At 40.7% G+C, this 16,349-nt stretch overlaps 1 long non-coding RNA gene across 4 annotated transcripts in view; it reads right to left on the reverse strand.

Annotated features, from left to right (window-relative positions):
• LOC115304510 overlaps positions 1-16,349 on the reverse strand; it is a 111,299-nt gene that overhangs the window by 24,895 nt on the left and 70,055 nt on the right. For 2 of the 4 annotated variants that reach the window (XR_003914464.1, XR_003914465.1), the window contains exon 1: positions 7,604-8,596. The exons of the other annotated variants lie outside the window; for them this stretch is intronic. This is a non-coding gene — a long non-coding RNA (uncharacterized LOC115304510). Of the gene's footprint in view, positions 1-7,603; positions 8,597-16,349 lie in introns of those variants that run through there. 4 annotated transcript variants of the gene reach the window in all.

A 16,349-nucleotide genomic window follows, 5' to 3' on the forward strand; every position in this document is an offset into this window, starting at 1 on the left:
ACCTCAGGCTAAACCAAAGGCATGGAACAGATTCTTCTTTACAGCCCTCAGAACTAACCAACTCTGCCAATATGTCAGACTTCTAGCCTCCAGAAATGCGAAGCAATATATTTTTGTTGATATGCTGCTCGGTTTCTGGTACTTTGTTAGGACAGTCCTAGCAAACTAATATATGTCCCTAGAGCTTAGTTTCCAGCCTTGCTAATTGTTGAATCCAATTGACATCTATTGAATGCCATCAAGGTGTTCTACACTATGTTAGGCCCTATGGGGAAAACACAAGAAGTAAGAACAGCCAGCCCTCCATGGGGAATGTATATATGAAAAAAAAGGGAAAGAAAAACAGTTCTTTCAGTTCCCAGCAGGAGTTCTAAGATTGTATCCATGTCAACCAAAATAATATAAGACTGCTTTAAAAAACAGAAAAACAAAAACTCATTTACAATGTACACTTTCTCTACCAATAGGCTAAGCATGTATCCACCAGCAAATACATTTCCACCCTAGTTTAAGAAATCTACTTGGGAAGTGCACTAAGATTAGAAGACTGATCAGTGCATATAAATTGAATATGGATAAGGGATATTTTTAACAAGTGCTGGGAGCAGAATGAGTCATCTGTCTCCACCACAGGTACAGGTCTGCCATGATGTCTTTAGTGGGTCAGGGTTCCCATCCCCTAGGAGTATATAATGACATACTGACAGTGTCTACTTATTATTAATTCTTTCATTTATTCATACATTTAACACATATTGAGGGAGAGCTATGTGTCACGCAATGTGCTAAATGTTGGAGGGGTGCCTGGGTGGCTCAGTCAGTTAAGTGTCCGACTTCAGCTCAGGTCATGATCTCACAGTTTGTGAGTTTGAACCCTGCATTGGACTCTCTGCTGCTAGCACAGAGCCCACTTCAGATCCTTTGTCTCCCTCTCTCTCTCTGCCTTTCCCCAGCTCACACTCTCTGTCTCTGTCTCTCAAATAAATAAACATCAAAAAAATAAAAATAAATAAATGTTGGAAATTCAACAGTGAGAAGGACCCAGTCCCTGCTTTCAAGGAGCACAGTGTAATAGGGCTGTTATGATGAATTGCAGGCTGTTGTTATGAGAGCTTAGAGAAGGGCATCTAAGCCAGCCTTGAAGAATCAGGGAAGATTTCTAAGCTAATGGGATGGGGTGGGTGTGTCTGGGGAAGGAAACATAATGTTTCAGGAGGTAGTAATAGGATATGCCAAGGTCCAGATGTGAGAGAGCATGTGTGTTCAAAGAACTACTATTGGCTTACTATGACTGAAGGAAGAGCACAAGATAGTAATTTAAGTGATAAGGCTAGAGAGGTATGAAGGAGTTTGACCATGTGAGGGCTTGTATGCTACATTAGGCTATTTAGAGACTTGGTGGCCATTCCCAGGAGCACAAGGCATCCCATGGAAGAAGGAAATGAGAGTGCCTTGAACACATAATCTGAGCAGCAGTCACCCAGGAAGGACAAGCCATGAACTTGGATAAGTTATGGGTTGGTAATTAGAGGAGAACAGAGGCATCAAAAGAAGAGATAGTACTGGTACAAACTGACTTTAACTGGATGGCAAAGTGAAGAGTTTAGGGGCTCAAACACAGAATAAGGAAATAAGTAGTTCCACCTAGACCTAGGGTTAGCAATAGACAAGAATGAGTTCATCAAAGTAGATGGCTTTATGATCAATATATAAGAACATCCATTCTCCTCAAATTGATCCATATGTTCAATGTAATACCAATCAATACCCATTGAGAAGGCTTACTTTAAAATTTATTTGGATAAACAAGGAATTTTGAAGAGTCAAAGCAATATTGAAAACTAAGGAAAAAGTTGGAGTACTTACATGACCTGATTTTTTTTTAACTTTTTTAATGTTCTATTTATTTTTGAGAGACAGAGAAAGAGAGACAGCCTGAGCAGGGGAGAGTCAGAGAGAGGGAGAGACACAGAATCTGAAGACAGACTCCAGGCTCTAAGCTATCTGTCAGCACAGAGCCCAACACAGGGCTTGAACCCATGAACCATGAAATCATGACCTGAGCCAAGGTGGACACTCAACTGACTGAGCCACCCAGGTGCCCCCATGACCTGATTTCAAGACTTACAAGATCGAGACAGTATTATTGACATGAGAAGAACAAGCAGATCAATGGAAGTAAATAGTCGAGGTATACTCACTCGTATAAGGTCAACTTACTCTTGGCCAAGGCAAAGTCGATCAAATAAGGATGGAAGGTCTTTTTAACAAATGGTACAAATGGAATATTCTTTTAGAAAGAAAAAATGGCAAAGGGTTCATACCCAAACTATAAGAATGTAAAGAAGTCCTTCAAATCAATAATAAAAAGGCAAGCATTTTTGCCAATTAAAATGTGCAAAGACTTGAAGTGACATTTAAAAATGATTTATGAGCGGCACCTGGGTGGCTCAGTTGGGTAAGCATTCGACTTTGGCTCAGGTTATGACCTTGAGGTTCATGGGTTCGAGCTCCGCATCTAGCTCTGTGCTGACAGCTTAGAGCCTGGAGCCTGTTTCAGATTCTGTCTCCCTCTCTCTCTACCCCTCCCCCACTTGTTCTAGGACCCTCTCTCAAAAATAAATAAACAAAAGAAGTTTTTAAGTGACTTATGAATGGCTGTGTGCAAATAACTAGTCTTCAGGAAAATTTAAATTAAAACCACAAGAGATATTTTACACCTCTATAATGACTAAAGTGAGAAGGACAAACAAAATTCGGGGTGCCTGGGTGGCTATGTCTGTTGGGCATCTGACTCTTGATTTTGGCTTAGGTCAGAGTCTCATGGTTCGTTGGATCCAGCCCCACATAGAGCCCCATGTCAAGCCCCATACTGAGCACCGTGCTGTCAACACAGAGCCTGCTTGGGCTTCTCTCTCTCCCTCTCTCCTTCTCTCTCTCTGTGTGCCCACCCCCACTCTCTCGCACTTGCGTATGCGTTCTCTCAAAATAAAACTTAAAAAATAAAAAAAGGACAGACAGAATCAAATGTTGATGAGAATGTGGAGCCATAGGAACTCTCAGACATTGCTGGCGGGAGTGTAAAATGATACTACCATTTTGGAGAATGGTTGGCAGATTCTCATAACGTTGATGCATTTCTGAATTGTGATACAGCCTTTCCACTCCCAGGCATCTATTTTTCAGAAATGAAAACATATGTTCACAGAATGGCTTGCAAATATATTTTCTCCCATATCAGGAAAAATTTGCTATGCATTTAATTGCCATAAGATTGGCATCAAGACTTTACAATGAGCTTCTACAAATCTAAAAGAAAAATGTAAACAATATCCTAGTAAAATGGGCAAAAGGGCAATTCACCGAAGAGAATATATGGAAATACTGTCAACTTACTAATAGCCAGGAAAATGCAAATTGAAACCAGATATACCATCTCATGATTATCCAGCTGCAAAAAAAAAAACCCAAGATAAAACAAAAAAGGAAAACCCAAAAAAACCCCAAAACAACAAATAACAACCCATTGATACTATATGTTGGCAAGCCTATAAATAAGTGAGTGCTATGACCCGCTTTTGGAAAGTCAGGTGGCAATATGTATTTAAATAGAAGGTATATATACTCTTCAACCTAGCCATTTTACTGGGTATATACCCTTCCCCCAAATTCTGATATGAATAAACTATCAAGAATGTTCAGTAGCATGGTGTTCTCTTATGTTTTAACAAATATGCAGATCTGACAACTGTTTTTCTTTTCATTGCTAATAAGGTTAATTTTTGTCTTGTCTTTTTTCTATTGATCTTTTGTATAATTTATTAGTCTTTTGAAGATAACTTTGATCTGGTTGGCCTTATTGCTTTCCACTTCATTAATTTTTACTTATTCTTACTATTTCTTCCATTCTTTTCTTTTGTGGTTATTCTGTTGTTTTTATCTTTATTGTAACAGAGTTCCTTGTTTTTCACATACGAATTTAGTTATAAATTTCCCACAAAGTACTACATTAGCAATGTCACAAAGTCTTCTGAATATGCTGAATTCATTGTTACATGATTCTAAATATTTTCTAATTCCCATTATAAATTCATCTTCAAACCATTAATTATGAATATATATTTTCAGTTACCAAGTGTAGCTTTAGCAGACTGTAGTTTTGTTATTGATTTCTAATTTTATGGCACTGCAAATTATTTATTCTTTGCTACTTGCCACGATTTTACTTAAGGGCTATTTTATAGGTCAGTTTTTGCAGTGGTTTTACATGAGCCAGAAAACAAATGTATTCTCTGTGGTGGTGAATTTCTCTATTTGTCCATTAGCTCAAGGTTGCTTATTAGATTTTTCAAATGTTCTAAATGCTACTACTATTTGATCTCTTCAGTTGATAGGTTTCTAAGAGAGATGTCTTAGAATATGCTTTTGTGCCTATGGATTTGTCATGTTTTCTTTACAATTATGTCAATTTTTGCCTTACATATTTTGAAGTTCTTTGGTTAGCCACTCACAGGTTGAAGATATATTTTGGACTCTTTCATTCTATCTTCAATATCTAATTCCAATTTCACATTTTTCCTCTATATCTTTTTGTTGCATTCTGGATAATTTCCCCAGTTTACCTGTTCTCTCTTTAGCTGTATCTAATTTAATTTTTTTAATGTTTTATTTATTTTTGATACAGAGAGAGACAGAGCATGAGAGCAGGAGGGGCAGAGAGAGAGAAGGAGACACAGAACCGGAAGCAGGCTCCAGGCTCCGAGCTCTCAGCACAGAGCCTGATGCAGGGCTCGAACCCACGAACGTGAGATCTGACCTGAGCCGAAGTCGGAGGCTTAACCAACTGAGCCACCCAGGTGCCCTATTTCTAATTTAATTTTAACCTAACCACTGGGTTTTTCATTTCAATAGTTTGATTTTCACTTCTTGACATTCTACTTGTTATTTTCAAAAACACTAACTAGCTTTTTTTCAGTCTTCCATCTATCAGCATTTTTATTTCTCTATTCATTTTAAATATACTTATTCATTACTTTATTCATTTTAAATATACTTACAGCTTAAAAGTTTTTTAAACGTTTATTTGTTTTTAAGAGACAGAATGTGAGTGGGGGAGGGGCAGAGAAAGAGAGAGACAGAATCTGAAGCAGGCTCCAGGCTCCAAGCTGTCGGCACAGAGCTGGATACGGGCCTTGAACTCGTGAACCGTGAGATCATGACCTGAGCCAAAGTAGGATGCATTGGTGGGGACATTCTAGCCCACAAGAGGCAATAAGATACAGGGGTATAAGGCGGAACTAATGTTCAAGATATTTAAAACCCACTTTGTGGTTTATATATACAAAGGAATACTACTTGGCAATGAGAAAGGATGAAATCCTGCCATTTGCAGCAATGTAGATAAAACTAGAAGGTATTATATTGAGTGAAATAAGTCAGAGAAGGACAGATGTCATATGTTTTCACTCATATGTGGATCTTGAGAAAGTTAACAGAGGATCATGCAGGAAGGGAAGGGAGAAAATAGTTACAAACAGAAAGGGAGGGAGGCAAACCACAAGAGACTCTTAAATACAGAGAACAAACTGAGGGTGGGTGGTGCAGTGGGGGAGAGGGGAAAATGGATGATAGGCATTGAGGAGGACACTTGTTGGGATGAGCACTGGGTACTGTATGTAAGTGATGAACCACAGGAATCTACCCCCAAAACCAAGAGCACACTTAACACATTGTATGTTAGCCAATTTGACAATAAATTATATTTTTTAAAAAATGCTACGGCACGGGGTGTCACTAGTCTGAATGGTGGGACATGCAGAGCTGGAACAGGAGCCTAGTGGACCCTGGAATTAACTGTCAATGTAGGAATTCTTTTCTTGGAGTCCTAGGGGAGAGGTCTTGGTATATAGGGCAGCAAGAAGGCACTAGGTTTTGGACTATTAGATGCATGCCGACATATATAGAAGCATGTGGTATTCTTATAATCAGTATGTATATATTGTTGAGTAGGGATTAATCTTAGCTCCGGTTAAGAGCTTGGCCTATGGTTTGAATTATGGTTCTGCCTCTTCCTTGTCTGTGACCTAGGGCAAGTTCTTTCTATGACTCAATTTTCTCATCTGTAAAGTGGAGGTAATAATAACAGCTATTTTGTAGGCCTGATGATAGAATGAAATGATCTGATTCCAATGAAGCTATAGCCTATAACAGCACCTGGCATATAGGAAGTGTTACACAAATGGCAAGATTGGCTATCGATGTCTATATATGCTGATACTCTCTGAGATGTCCTTGTTCATATCTTAGGTAAAATGCTATTGTTTCTTTTTTTCTTTTTCTTGATGACACAGTTTTTTAGAGCCTCCACCTATCTGTGCTATGTCTGACCTGCTCTTCAGTACAAAGGGCTTGGTCACTCTGGATTTTACAAACTTTGTGAGGTGAGCTCATGCTTTCCTGCATAGAAACAGCACACAGCCATTTCTACTACTGGGTCTTGTTGCTTTGCTATGCTATTTGGGAAGAGAATCTAGTGAATCTTCTGTACTTTACCCTGTTTCCTCAAACTACCTGTGGTTTTATTGTGCTCCTTGTCCCTTAGACCATTGTTATAGGCTGAATGATTGCCCTCCAAAGTTCATATGTAAAAGCATAAACCCCCAGTATGTTAGAATGTAACTGTAGTTGGAGAAAGAATTCTTAAAGAAGAACTTAAGTTCAAATGAGGTCATTAGGGTAGATGCTAATCCAAAATGACTGGTATCCTTATTGGAAGGACACAGACACATACACACACACACATAGGGAGAAGACAGCCATCTACAGGCCAAGAAGAGAGGCCTCAGAAGAAACCAACCCTACCAACGTCTTGATCTTGGACTTCTAGCCTCTAGAGTCATAAGAAAATAAATATCTGTTGCTTAAGCCCCCCACCGGCATTTGATTATGACAGCCAAAAAACTCAGTCAAAAAACCAGCTAGGAGACTCTTTTCTTAGAGACCCTCATCAATACCAAAGTGTTGTGTCCCTTCTGAAACTCTCCCTCCACCCTAGCCTGGGAACTCTGTTTTCATCTGCAACCAAACCTCTATCTCAGAAAACCTGATCATGTATTCTCCATGGTCTGACCCTCCCACAAACCAGACTTTTCCATCTTGAAGCCCAAAATATAAAAGAGGCAGGAGACTGAAAACAAATTAAGTGAGATGCCAGAGGGAGGAGAAAACATATGACACCTGTTGACATGACACCTGTTGCCTATGAAGGCTCTTAGCATGGATTTGGCATAGAGTAAATGCTCTGCAAGTGGGAGGGGCTGTTACTGCGGCATCGTTGTCATCATCATCACCATCATCACCACCACCACCATGCAGGCTTCTAACAGCATGCCGGAGGCAACTCCCTTTGCCTGGGAGTTTACCATTCCTATACCCTTATTATGCTCTCTCTCTGTAGAGCCTCTCAGAATTCCTCCTTGTCCCCTTTGTATGCTCAGATGCTGGACCTGCCTTAGAAAACCAGCCTCTGATAAGATTTAGCAGCCCTTTGGAAAATGAGAATTTGAATGAGTTGTAATAACTCAGAATTCAAAGCACATCCTACCTTTGAAGCTCTGCAGAGGTTTTCAAGGGCTGTGAGTTCCCCAGCCCAGATGATGGATCATGCACAGAAATGCCACATGAGGCATGAGCATGGGCTCCTGCTTCCTGCTCTCAGAAAGGTGAGTTGTATTTGGTGTGCCGCCACTTGCTCATTTTTCTCCATCATTTTGAAGCACAATCGCCAAGTTCTAAAAGACGTATGAGTCCATAAGTTCCGCACCTTGCAAAATGGCTACCATCACTCTCCCGTTTTTCACACTGGCTTGCAAATAGGCCCCATTTATCTGTGGCTTCCAAGCTGCACAGTTTTCTGCTCCCCTTTACTGCTCTGTGTTCTTGTCAAATAGACCTCAGTGAGCCCATCATCTCGGGATACACTTCATCAAAATGATTATGCCAAGAATTGGAACGGAGGAGCCAACGTAAAAAAGGCTGAAGTTTCAAGGCTTTTCAAATACCAAGGGGAAGACAGGACTTATCTAAAGCTAATCTTCAGGGATCCTCTGCCAGATTCCCAGCCCCATGGAGGTTTTACCTTGGTTGGTTTTTTTTTCTCCCCTTTTCCCAGCAGATGAGCCTGACAGAGCTCATCCTTGCCCTTGGTCCCCAGATGATGTGCACAGATTTGTCATCCGCAGGAAACATTGCAAGTCAGGGGGTGCGCTTCACTTTGATGCTGCTACAGTTCTTGGAACAGAGGCATCTGCTGGGTGTAGAAAAAGCCATCGGCCTGTGCTTTTTTTCTAAATCATTAAAACGCTACTAGCATTTTGACAAATTGGCACCAATCATCAGGCTCAGCAACTGGGAGCAATCTGTTTTGAGGCTGATAGAAACAGCTGTAAAACTGGTAAAAATCTGTTCTATTGTGCTCCAATGCGTTTTAGGTAGAGAGGCAGGGTGGCGAAGTGAAAAGGTATGGTCTTGAGAGCTGGCAGGATTGAGGTTTGAATCCTGATCTTCTGCCCACTGGCTATGAATGTTGACCAAACCATTTAACAATTTTCTCATCTATAAAAGAGGGAGAGAAACATAATTCTTGTAGAGTTGCTGTAATGACTAGAGATAATACTCTTATTTTTTTTTGAGGAAAATTTTTAAAGTGTTTGGCACAAGGCTTGTGTATCATAATTGGTTTCTAGTGGGGAGGTAGCAGTGATAGCCCAACAGTGGCATTAGTTATGGTTGTGATAATAGCAGTGGGTGTCCGGTAAGTATTATCAGAGGAGTTGTTGTAATAATAATAATGAAATGATGAAACTGCTGGTTATAAACCAGAAGACCTGTATTATACTGGTGACAGAGCTGATAGAATGAAAGGGAGATTGAGGACCTGGTGTCTAGTCTCAGTAGTTACTCTATTTTGAGAATTGGTGCAGAATTACAGAAAATTGGAAGATTGCATGGTCCTATCCTAATCTTCATTTAGATGCCTTTCTCTTACCTGCAATAATATATAAATCAAATAGCAGATGTTTCCTCCTCGTTCTGTGTGTAAGCACTAATAAAAATAATGACAACTCATGCTAACTTATACTGAGTATATGCCAGTTATCAGGGACATTTTAATTTTACATATATTGCTTCATTAAATTCTTATAAGTACTGTATGAGTAACGCCTTAATTTTATTCCTATGGGTTGGAGACACAATGAAATTAAATATCTTATCCAAGGTCACAGAGCTAATGGTAGAATGAGAATTAAATCTCAGAAAATTGGCCTCCAAAGCTTGCATCATTAAACTTGCGTACTATACTATATGCTTTAACAAAAGTTTTTGCAACCTGAGGTTAGGCCACATGGCTTTATAATAGAGTTTTCTCTTTTCTTTGTACAATCTGATTTATAATCCATCCAGAGCAGTTTAGCACAACTGAGATGTCAAGACATAAGGAGATCCGAATTGCTTTTGTTATTCAGCCAGTCAACTAATTAACCAACCAACAGCCCATATTTATTTAACATGGGACTTTATTAAAAATGGAACTTGTTTTCAAGGGTTAGTGAAGAATCCAACCATTCGGAGGGGAGTGCTAGCTTAGAGAGTAGTGAAAGGTTATTTTGGAGAATTATGACAGGACACGATGGTGAAAGACATAGATTGTCAAGCTAAGTCTGAACTGCGACAAAGAGGAGTTGGCATCTTCTCTCTGAGTGGCCATGGCACCTCCTTCCCTCCTCAGTACCTCATAAGCTCTTGGAGACTGTGACAATCTCAGAGTTTTCCTGACCAATCCAAGCAACTATGTGTGTCTTCCATCAGGATTTCTAGACCAATTCAATCACCTGCCTGTTAATACTAACCCAGCCTGTCTGGGAGATTTGCTCTCAGGAAGCTGGAGGAGGTTAAGAACCTAAAATCAGTCCTAATGGGGTTCCCTTGTTTTCCTAGAAAGAGATGATTTTGTTTTCTTTGAGGAAATTCTCAGTCCACAAATACTGGTTTACTGGGATTTCCAGCACCCTTTTAACCTGCTGCTCCATGGGAACAAGGCTTGGAACTAATCATTCTGGAATGCTCACCAACATAGTGTTTCACCATTGCTCTTGAATATGAGAGCTGGCATTGAATTCCAGGATGGCAGTTATTTTACTAAGAACTTTGAACACATCACTTTATAGTTCTTTGGTCTCTTTTGCTGTTTATAAGAACTCTGAAGTCAATCTAATTCTAATTCTTTTGTAGGGTCACAGGGTCTTTTTTTTTACTCTCCCATTGCTTTTAAGCTTCAGAAGTTTTACCATGATGTGTCAAGGTATGGGATGGTTTTTATTTTCTCTTCTCAGGACTCAGTGTGCCTTTCAAATCATCTTTGTTTATTTTAGAAAAATTCTCGGCTTGGGGCACCTGGGTGGCTCAGTCAGTTAAGTGTCCAGCTTCAGCTCAGGTCATGATCTCATGGTTTGTGGGTTCGAGCCCTGCGTCAGGCTCTGTGCTGACAGCTCAAAGCCTGGAGCCTGCTTTGGATTCTGTGTCTCCCTCTCTCCCTGCCCTCCCCTGCTCGCACTGTCTCTCTCTGTCTCTCAAAAATAAATAAAAAACATAAAAAAATTTTTAAAAAGGAGAATTCTTGGCTATTATCTCTTCATATATTGCTTTTCTCTCATCCTTCCTATTCTTTCCTTCTGAAGTCTTTATATTCACTCTTTCTGAAATTTCTGTTACATGCACACTCAAACTTCCTTCTTATGTCCTCATTTAAACATGGCTGATGATTTTATTTCTCTGACATAATCTACTTTCTTTCTTGAGGTTTCTCTTCTGGTTTACTAGTTCTCTTTGCAGCTGTATCGAATCTTCTATTTAAACCCAGCATGCTGTTTTCAATTTTAACAACTATATCTTTTATTCTTCAAAGTTTTATTTGCTTTCTTCAAATATGCATATTATTTTGTTCATACTCCTTATTTTTAATATGATTTCTGTTTCATCATTTTATCTCTATTTTACATATCATTTTTTAGCTTGCTTTCTTTTTTTCCATGCTGTATGAGTGTTAATTCTTCTTCTTATTACCTGTTTGATTTCCCTGTGCTAACTTTGTTTTTTAATTTATAATTTAGTTGGGAGCTTAAATTCAGATATATATATATATATATATATTTTTTTTTTTTTTTCCCCCCTGTGGGAGGCCCATGTGACCTGGAAGTATCCTTGCAGAGTGGTTTTAAATTTTTGGCTACTAAGATCCTTGTGGTCACACTAATTCCAAAACAAATTTTGCCTCTATTTCCTATTTGGGTTTTTTTTTTTCTGAATTATGGTAATAATGTGAATTCTGATCATCTACTACATGTGCTTCAAGCTTAACATTTTTCTATTTCTTATGGTGACTTTTTTTCTCACTCACAGTAGGAAGCTGTGTAGGATTGTGCCTGGCCTGAAGATTTACACTCGAACTAGAACTGTGGTGAGTTGCTCTTTTCCTTCACACAGGGCTCAAACACATTACTTATGCAACTGATCATTGCATAAGCATTTCTTTGAAATCTAGTTTTTCTCCTTCTGAACTCTTCAAGCCTTAGTTAGCATTGCACATAAAAGGTTTAAAATGAGGCAAGTTAAAAAAAATACTATCTTTGGTAGCACCATGGTGGAGAAAATATTTATTATTATTTTTTTAATCTTTATTAAAACATTTTTAATGTTTATTTTTGCAAGAGAGAGAGAGAGAGAGAGAGAGAGAGAGGGAGAGAGAGAGAGAGAGAGAGAGAGAGAACAAGCAGGGGAGGGCAGAGAGAGAGAAGGAGACACAGAATCCAAAGCAGGCTCCAGGCTCTGAGCTGTCAGCACAGAGCCTAACGCAGGGCTCAAACCCACAAACTGTGAGATCATGACGTGAACCGAAGTCAAATGCTTAACCAACTGAGCCACCCACACACCCTAAGAACATATTTTTTAAAAGTCAGGCAGGTTTGGGGTCAAATCCAACCTCCACTGCTTCCTGTGCCTGTTTTCCCAATCGAAAAATCAAGAGAACATACAACTAACAGGGTTGTTATGAAGACCAATTTGGATAATGTAACTGGAAGAGGGGCTTTAAGACAATAGTATTTATGAACCCTTGATGGTGGGAAGAGGGGGCACACTGGACAGCATTTCTTTTCTTATGCCCCACTGTATAAGCTTGGGCTTGTCTTTGCAACTAAGTCTCCCTCAGTGTGGATGGGGACACTGCAGAGAGGTGTGGTCAAGTAGTTAAGAACCTACTACAGAGCCAGCTGACCTGAGTTAAATCCTGCTCTGCTCCTTGCTGGCTGTGTGACATCAGACAAGTTATCCAGTCTCTCTGTGCCTCAGTGCCCTTATCTGTCAAATGGGAGTGAAAGTAGATGCTACCTTTTATGACTGTTATACAGAAAAAAGGAACTAATCTTTGCACAGCACAGTGCCTGGCACTTAGCAGGTGTTATGCAGGTCTACTAAATAAATAAATACATCCATAAATACACAAATAATTTAGTCATTCAGAGGTCAAGGCAATGGCAAGTTTCAAATGCATGTACTTTAGACGGGATCTTTCTGTTTAATAATTATAGGGCTGTCTTCATCATGGGTGATATGTCTCAAGCGAGTTGCTTTTACCTTTTAAACAATTTTTCTGGTTCCTCTTGCGAGGTCCTGAGGATGAGGAAAAAGAGAAGGGGGCTAGGATTGTAAATTTAGGACTTTTGAAGGAGGATTTTTGGCTGGTAGATAAATGAGCCCCCATGTCATTCCCTGAGGTCAGCAGCTATGGGTCACAGTGACAGGAATGGGTGCCTGGAAAGGGGCAGGGCTGATGCGTCCTAGATGCAGGGACAGCAGAGGTCTGGCTGCAGTGTAGTGTCCTCATGTCATTCGTACACTCTGGTCCAACACATGTGGCATGGCGACCTCTTGTTGGCTGTGCTTTGGGGCTTCAAGGAGGACCCCGCATCTGCTCTGGTGGTGAGGTGCGGGTGTGGCACTGTGCAAACTGGTTGGGAGACTGGACTGTGGAGACAAGATTTTGAGGCAGCCAACATGAACGAACTTCAGTTCTGGGAAGCAGCCCAGAGGGAAGGTAAATGGATTTTGGGAACATAAAGCTGTCTTTGGGAACTCTCAGAAATGCCTGCGCAATTCCCTGACCTTCCAGCAAGTTCAGGATGAGTGTTTTATTATTTGGTTATTTTCAAAGAAAGGCTTACTCTAAAGTTTCATAGAAGATGGATATAATACATCTATCCTTAGAGCAGCCAGCACAGTGCCTAGCACATTTTCTTCCCCTTATTTTTCTGAGTTTTTTGGGAGACTAAGGTATGCCCAAGGCACCCCACAATTAGAACCAAGAGGCTGGCATCTCCTCTAGCCTTGTTCCTGGGCTCAGAGTGGCCTCCAGAGCTTCGCCAAGCATCAGTCTCAGCTGCCTCTCCTGACTGGTGTTTATCACACTCAGGCCTTATGGTCCAACACCCAGAGACACCTGCTCCCTGCAAACCAAGCAGATGCAGGAACGTGCTGTCTTCTGTCAGGATGCTGAGCAGAAGTTTTCTCACTGAACCACTGGACAGCTCTGACAACCGAGGCCAAGGGGACTTCATCGGGAAGCGCAGAGTCTGGAATTACCAGGGTTCCCAGGCAGTGACTTGGCAGGTGCCAGGCTGCCCCGCAGGGTTCATGCTTACCTAAGCATTTCCTGCAAACTAAGAACAAAGTGTCTCCCCCCTTCCAGACCAATGACTCTGAATAATTGCTCTGATTCATTTCCTCTGGCTAGCAGGCATGGCTCTGGCTCTGTTTTTGTTTGTTTGTTTTGACAGCATTGACAGCTTGTGAGCCTGTGAGCCTGTGAACCTATGGCCAACCTCTCCTCATTCTACAGGCTCTCCCTGTCCTATTGCTAACAAGTGTCACAATCTGTACTGCCCTTGACAAGGCCTGCGGGCTGCGTTATTTCACGGACATCAGGGAGTTTGCTGGATCTTGATTCAGTTCCTGGTGGACCCCAGGCCGTAGGGCAATGCTTCCCGAAGTGGGATGTTTGCACAACAGTTAATACATGACATGTTCTTCAGTGGTGTGAAGTTTGAACATTTTACTGTAGTACAAAGATACCGAGATACTGTTTTTCATTTGAGGAGGATTTTTACTCAAAACGTTTAAGGGGAAAAGTGAGGCAATGTAAAGAACACTAACAATTTAATAGTTCTGGGAAAAGGCACAAAGATGATATGTGAATGAATACATTTTAGACAAACATGACTCAGAAAGTGCTGTGCTATATATACATATGATGAATTAATCCGTTTATCTATCCATTCAACACTATGCTAGACTGTTGCGGAGACAGGCAGGACTGAGTGGTGACTGCACAGGAATCCTGACCCGTGGCTGGCCTGCATAAGGTGAATTGCTTGGGGATTGGGTGACTGGTATTTAACAATAACAAGCTCAGGTGCTTGCTATTCCTGAGATCCGGTATCTGAGGCCTAAAATAAGATAATATTAGAGGCTGGTCTGTACAGAACTCAAATATCTTCAGATAGATATAAAAGTATGGTCCCTTGAGCCCAAACTGAGTCACAGACAGGGCAAGACCAACCCAGGAAGGAGCTTCTAAGGGACCTATATACTTGAGGGCTGCTTGCGCTGAGTGAGGAAAGAATGAACTTGGTGTATGGGTGTCCCCATTTTCCAATGCGGTGTAGGACACCAGCATTTATGGGCTCTGCCTGAAGGACAGGTTGGGCACTGCACAACTCTGGAGGGCACCAGTCTCATCTCAGACATCCATGTGCACCCAAACTGTGGCAATTTCCAGAAGAATGATAGTAAACTGTCTCATTCTATGCAAATCGGTATATTCTGACCATTTTCTGGTAGAAGGAAGTATGGTGTCTCAAGGAAGAGGCACCTTTGGAAAATGCCCAAGCAGCTTCATACTGGCCATCATGTTCCTTTTGATCTGGATTTGGTCTACCATTGAAGTTCTTGGCCCATTTTCTGCTCAGGGCTCTGCCTTGCCCTTTTGTCATTGATTGTTTTGAGGTTTTAGAAAGTGATTAAATAATAGTCACTTTCTCCACCTGAAAGATGGGCAAAAAAGTCAGGTAGGTAGAGGCAAAACCCTCACCCTTATTACAGATGAAGCTGGAGTAAAACAGGCCAGGACCAGTGTAACGAGGTCTTGCTAAGTAACCCTGAGTAAGACATGCTTATTTATCCTGACACCGGCACGAACTGCTCACACTCACACGCGTCCCCTGGTAGGGCTAGCAGAGAGCAAAGGGGCAAAGAGCAGAGACAGGGAGCGTCTGAAACTTCCATCATAAATCATTTTGCCTTCTGTGGGGGAGAAGGCCAGGAATGTCATCCCGGTATCCCTACTCTACAGAGTGATGTGCAGATTCAAGGTAATCCCTCTCAAAATCCCAGCTGCATTTTTTACAGAAATAGAGAAGAGAGTCCTACAATGTGTATGAAACCACAAATGACCCTATATGCCCAGAGGCATCTTAAGAAAGAAGAACAAAGCTGGAGTCTACACACAGCCCGATTTCAAACCATATAATAAACTATAGTAATCAAAACAGTATCTTATTGGCATAAAAAGAGACACACAGATCAATAGAACAGAATAGAGCACGCAGAAATAAACCCATGCGTATACATATGGGGACTTACTTTATGACAAAGGCACCAAGAATATACAATGGAGAAAAACTAGTCTCTTCAATAAATGGTGTTGGGGAAACCAGATGTCCACGTGGAAAAGAATGAAACAGGACTTGTATGTTACACCATATATAAAAATGAGCTCAAAGCGATTAAAGTCTTGAATCTAAGACCTGAATCCATAAAACTCCTAAAAGCACAAAGAAGGGGTCAGCTCCTTGATGCTGCTCTGGATGATTTTTTGCATTGGACATCAAGAGGAAGGGCAACAAAAGCAAAAATAAACAAGCACGACTACATCAAATTCCTCTTCTCTTTTATAATTAACATCTTTTTTAAAACAAAGAAAAAGCAACATTTTTACCTAAAAATTATGTCCTGACCTTCATTTGGCAGGTAGCTCCTTGCAGGAGAGTATCAAGATTGGCAGAGGAGAGAAAGTGAGAGCACAAGAGGAGAAGAGAGGGCACAGCCATTTCCCCTGGATGTTCAAAGTGACCCTACTAACACTGTGAACAGCATATTTGCAACCAGAATTATATGTCAAAATAACCTTTTCACTTAACTCCTTCTTGCTCTCCCCGTCTTTTCAACAAGGACAAAGC

This window comes from Suricata suricatta, chromosome 10, assembly GCF_006229205.1.
Source record: "Suricata suricatta isolate VVHF042 chromosome 10, meerkat_22Aug2017_6uvM2_HiC, whole genome shotgun sequence".
NCBI lineage: Eukaryota > Metazoa > Chordata > Mammalia > Carnivora > Herpestidae > Suricata > Suricata suricatta.